Raw genomic sequence first — 6,160 nt, 5'->3', positions numbered from 1 at the left:
ATGTATGTGATCTATGGTAATGTTTTCTAGAGTATTAGTCATGTCTATGGAACAGTATGAAAGAAAGGAATAAAAAATGAGATTCTATACATTTGGAAGAGTAAACCATTAATAACTTACAGTGAAACTGAAACTGAGGTACAATTCTGCTGAAGAGGCAGGTCTGGTTTTGTATTGTTGCATGAATATATATGACAAAAATGCATTCTATTTGATGTTTTGAGATATTTACACCTACATGCTGGATTGTCACTCAGCCTAAATTGAGTATATCACTATTTTTGGATTTAGAATCCATGGACCTGGTATGGTGTTACTTGACAACTTCTTAAACCAACCTGCAACTCCAACACTCCAGAAATAGGGGTCTTAATGGGAATGTAAAAACATTAGCTAAATCAGTACGTAGCAATGTGATCATAATAGAGATTTCTCATCAACTTCTCATTTATGTTATATTAACATCTGAAAAACCTACTTAAACATTAAAATTAATACATCATAAAACAATAGAAATACTTCATACAAAATAGTTTTATTTGAATCACAACTACTCACAATAGCTATGAATATCCCCATTCAAATTGCTACCGTGAATACTGTATAAAATGAGAATAAACTAAAAGTAAAATTAGAATACTCCTTTATAAATTACTATATGTCAAGCTAACAAATGGTAGACTTGTCATATTGAACAACTAAATGTCTAAATGATCATTCAGCACTCATAGTGTAGGGAAAAAACACTAGCTTTGTTGGCTATAAAGCAGTTGCTCGATTTTTCATACTGTCATTCTGCTCTATTAGCAAAGCCTAACACAATTAGGTATGAATATGCAGTAATAACATGCAAATTGTTCCCTCTCAATTGCCCCAAGGCAGCAGTCTCAGCCTTTCAAAGCTTGATTTCTTCTACATCATTACAGGCTTGGCATAATTCATCAGAATAAAAAAATACCTCAGCCTTATTGCATGTGGCCAGCTAGTAAAATCATCAGTAGCTGTTAACCATTCTCCCTCAATAGGTTTGTTAGCAACGCTGTCCCCAGCTCCCTGCCACTCCTGCACTTGTACATGTTTCCCTTGGGTAATGTTAGACACTACATTTGAGCCTGCCAGAACAATTAACCCTACTGTTAATTAGAATGAAATGTCAGGCGCACAGATGGTACAAGCTGGCACCCTGCCATCCCGCCAACTGCTGCTGAAAGCAGCTACCCCACTGCTGACAGCTGTTCAGCTATGTCCCACACCAGCAGATGTCAAAACTTTCCAGCTGAGGAAAGCTAAAAAAAGCAATGATGGGCGTTTCTAGTCCCAGCAGTAATGATGACTGTTTTACTGTTATTGTATCTATTACCTGTTGTCATACTGTACCCATCAAGTGGAGCCATCAAGCAGCAAGATGCAAATTAAAAATGATACCAAAAGTCAAGAAACGTAAAACCTCTTTCCAAGCTAATTCTGTACAACTGTAAAAAAAGAACGGAAGAAAGACAAAACCATATCTATGTGTTTACTTTAGAATCTGTATTTTTCAATTCAGGGTTTATTTTAAATAAAGTCACGTGATGATACACAGTATTAGAAAGCGCTATCCTGGACATTTGTACACTGGAGTATGAAAGTCTTTCTTGAAGAAAATTGTAAAATGTGAACCCAGTTCTTCAAGTCTTAGTAGCATGAGCAGTTTTCACACTTTACTTTTCCTACCTATGTCAATTTGATTGAATTTTTTTACCATTATGAGATATGAAGCAACCAAGATAAAGTCGCAGAAGCCAGAATGTATCCGAATTCTCCCAGTGTCCATATGCCCAATACTTTGAATGACCAAGTTAACCCTAAATATGTGAATGAAAGATCCCAGCACATTTTCTGGTGTGAACCAGGATTCTAATTCTGGTAACTATGCTTTGGTTATTTAAATCCCTCTTTGATTTCAGAAAATATGCTTTGGCTTTCCATTTTTTTAAAGATTTGAAAAATATAGTGGGAAGGCAGATACATTGCTGTACTGTGAGAAATTCCCTCTTATGTTCTGCCTAGCTGCGTCAAGATGGAATGAGTAGTTTCTTCAGGATTCTTTTAAAAGATTATATCATGTAACTTTTGACAATAAAAATATAAATTCAATACTATTTAATAAATATTAAAAATCGAACGTATTTTGTTCTTATATACTTTCTTATTCAAACTAACTGTTCAGCAATGATAATATGTTCTTACATAATAAAGATCATGGGAAGCTGAATACAAAAGAAAATATCACATGCTATTACAAACACAATTAGAATATATTTGGCTTACAAATTATTAATAAGATTATAGTAATATCTGTAAAAAAGGGTCTACAAATTAGAAAGCTTGCAGAAATAACTTTGGTTTCCCTAGAAGATTTTGGGAAAGAAGTTCTTGCAAAGAAGATATATAAGGTTAGAATTAATTAAAAATAGATGTAAAATTTATAAATAACAAAAATCAGTAAAATCTAGTGAGATGTTTCCATTGATGTCATTTTTTTTTTCTCTGAATACTTATTTCATATATTCCTATATACATTCACTCTCAAATATATTGTTTCTGACTCTGTCCCATCTATCCATAAGACAGGTATATAGCAACATTCATGAAATTTATATTTAGCATAGGCCTTTAGTGTTAAATAAATAGCTTTGATTTAGATTCATTTGGATTCATATATAGTCTCGGTCTATGTAGTGTTAATAAGAAAGTAATTGCTTGCATATTTTAATGTTAGTTTGGTTCTGGTTTAGATTAGGGTTTTTTTCTACATGTAGGTAGTTAATATACTAACTTTAGGAGGGAGCTCTCAAGAAATAAATGTTATTAATACTTACATCATCAGACTGCTAATGGTTCATTGCACTTCTGGAGTCAGAAGTTTCACATAAACTTCATGTGCACTGAAAATAAATTTTTTTGCTACAAATATTCAGTGGAAAAGCATACTATAGTATTTAGTGGGAAAAAACCAACTTACTGGATTTCATTTTGCTAACTCCAGCAAAATCACAGTTTGGTAGAGACTACTCAGCCCTTTTCTTGGCTGGTGAAAACATATGCATAATAAAACTTCAGAGGATCTGCAGCACTTCATGTTGTGGTAGGCAGCCTTTGATATGAATACTTACACCAGAGTCTTACCAGATATGGGAGCTCCAGCATTATAAACAATTAATAACTGTCAGGGATAAACTAACACAAGGTAATTCACAAGACACAACAGACACAGTTGTCTTCAATGACTATAATATCATTTAAATCTGAGGATAGGTATCAGCCCAAAATACCTCAGTCTTGCCAAAGCATGTAACTGGATACAAGACTCGTGATTCACTTTCCTTTTTTAGGTCAGGGAGCTTTACTAAGCTATTGCCTGTGCTTGATATGGTGAGGAGAGATGTTTGTTGGAGACCTCCAGTATTATTTTGGGGGGTTTATTGTATCTTTTGAGAATGTAAGAAGAGAGCTTAGGATAGGTGTTCTTGTTTCTGCTTTCCCTGGATGCGAGAAGAATTCAGTAGGAGACCTTCTTGATATGGTGTATGTGGTGCTTGCAAGTAGCTGCCACTCTGGCCGCAAAGGCCCATATGGTATTTGTTAGGCTCCAAATAACCTAGATGTGCAGGTGGCACTGTATGGTCATGTATATCTTCATGTATTACTTTGTATGGAGACAACAGGTCTGCTAGACACAAGAGTAGCCAGGCATACTGCTAAAAATCCAGAACAAAGCTGTGTTGGCAGCTGCCCAAGACAGATTTTGCTAGTAAAGTGGCAGTGACTCTCACATGACCTGGTGCTGGCACTCACTCAGTTACCGGGCTGTCTGCAAGCCTGGGCTCTCTGTAGGGCTGCCATCCCACCACGACACTGCAGTAGTGCAGGACCAAGCTGAAAGTCTGTGAGGTCCTGGGCTGTGCTGTCTGGCAAGCGGTGCTCGGTACCATGCATTGTGCGCAGCCTGCAGCAGCAGCCACAATACCTACGGACAAATACATAATGGTCAACTGCTACAAATGATGTCATTGTAAGACCACGTGACAGGCATAATGTAGAGCTATGAATGCTCTCTGTGGCCCCCTGTGCATTTAAGGATGACTTTGAGGACATAACCAGTGCAGAGAGAGGCAGTTAGCAGATCTGCAGCAAGCACTGCAGGTCTCTCTATCTGGAAGACCTACAGTGGATCCATCTCAGATTGATGTCTAACTGATTAGGAGGAGTCTGGTGCTGCCACACTCCACAGAAACAAGCACCTCAGTCTTTGTGAGCTTGTCACAAAGTATGTCCAACAGATTTCAGAAGAAGACTTTGAAGTGGAGAATGCCTGCCAACAACAGTTATTTCAGATATGCAGGACTTAATAGTCCCCTCACCAGGTAATATTTTCCCTTCCCCTATATCCCCCCTCTACAAGAACAGTAACCTGATTCATGACTCAAACTTAGAGGAAGCTGAGGCAAAACACCATGAACTGAAGGTCTACAGGAGCAGTAGCTCCTTAAAGGCACCACTTCTTCTTCAAATTGTACTCATCTGGAACCATTCATCTGGATAAGATTTTCCCATAGTGTCTCTCTGCCATCATTTGCCAAGGAGCAGAAGCACAAGTGGCAGCAGAAAGAACAGAAAGCCTTTGTTGATAAATTCTAGATCGTCTCTATAGGTGTGCAGGGGGTATAGCTCCCTTTTAAGATGTGTTTACATTATCATGCATGCAGCAGGCAAGAGGGGGGACTAGGCATGCCTACTGTGCTACAGCAGTGTGTGGCTGAGCACCATTACGGTTTGTTCCTCGTAACATGCACTGTGGGTAGCCCATTCCAGAGCGTGCTGGCATCAGTGCTGTCAGTGCAGGGCAATCTGCACCAATGGGACCTAAGCTGTTCCCTGGCAAAGCATGAGTTGGCCGTGGACATAAGAAGTGTCTCTTTTTGTTCAGTTGGGGTCTTCATTTCTTCAGCACCAGCAAATAAGATTTTATATGCTACAAGGAAGTTGCCTGTTTTGTCAGAACTGAATTGAATGACCAATATAGGCACTAACTAGCTCCAAACTCCAGACTGGATGAGGATTACCCAAAAAATCTGAGAAGTTTCAGAAGGTCTATACAAAGGTGGCATAACAGTAGATTAGATTAAATTTGCTGTTGTTACAAATTAAGTGTTATAGAATTGAAGGAATGTTTTGAAGTATTTTAAGTCTTAGTTATCAAATTAATCCTTGAGGACCACAATTCAGACAACATAATAGACAACCAGTGAAGACTTCTCACTGCTTCATATACACAACAACACAGACATATGACGCTGATTAAAGTATCAGGCTACAGCTTTATTTTTAATACAAATATGTTCCCAAATACAATGCTTTCTACAACCCATGGCCAGGAAACACTAGAACCCCTTGTGAATTTATGAGGTAAGCTGGGCAAAGACCTAGTTACTGGATCAAAAGGCCCTTCCTAAAATTCAGCAAGTATCAGGCCCGCAGTCATGGTTCGTCTGGCACAATAACTCTTAGATCTGGTTGATAGTTATCTGGCAGCACAGAAACTGACTTGCTAAGATGCTCCATAGTGAACACCTCTGAGTTGAAACAAAGCATGAGAAACCTTTGTACCTGATAGCTTTGGTTTCTCTAACTCTATGAAACTGGAAAATCTGACTGGACAACATGGCTCTTTCTTCCCCAAAGGAAAAAGCAAACAAACAAACAAAAAACCTTGCATCTGTTCCTTCAGGCATGTGGCTTTCCTTTATCCTTATTGCTGTCTCCTGGTATGTCCTAACTGATGGTAGCTAGTTTAGTCACTGCTGATTTGGATGGCTTCAAGAGCCAAACGAGTTAGTTCCCAGATGAACTGGGACCAATAAGCTCTTTTGCTTTTCCCCTTTGATCAATAAGTTTCCACCTAGCTCCTCTATCAAGGAGGAAGCAGCACTGACTCATTTGCATACAGCTCCTACCCTTTTTTCCCTTCCTTTTTTTGTCTTGACCATGCCAATCCCCCATCTCCCCAATAAGGAAAGTATCAGGCAAGGGCAACATATACCATACGTCTAAAATAAAAAAGAATGCTGAAATTATTATAACTAGATAAACATCCTCACAGAAGGTTCAAGATTTAGGT

General features: G+C 38.2%; 1 long non-coding RNA gene across 1 annotated transcript; it reads right to left on the bottom strand.

Moving 5' to 3' along the window:
• Positions 1-738: 738 nt before the first annotated feature.
• On the bottom strand, positions 739-4,225 carry LOC142406799 (uncharacterized). Its single transcript, XR_012774704.1, has 3 exons — positions 3,838-4,225; positions 2,862-2,927; positions 739-1,472 (listed from the first exon to the last, which is right to left on the bottom strand). It is a non-coding gene; the product is annotated as an uncharacterized LOC142406799 (long non-coding RNA).
• Positions 4,226-6,160: the final 1,935 nt, after the last annotated feature.

Source organism: Mycteria americana, chromosome 2 (assembly GCF_035582795.1).
Source record: "Mycteria americana isolate JAX WOST 10 ecotype Jacksonville Zoo and Gardens chromosome 2, USCA_MyAme_1.0, whole genome shotgun sequence".
In the NCBI taxonomy this organism is placed as follows: domain Eukaryota; kingdom Metazoa; phylum Chordata; class Aves; order Ciconiiformes; family Ciconiidae; genus Mycteria; species Mycteria americana.
This window is presented reverse-complemented; position numbering and strand designations above follow the sequence as displayed.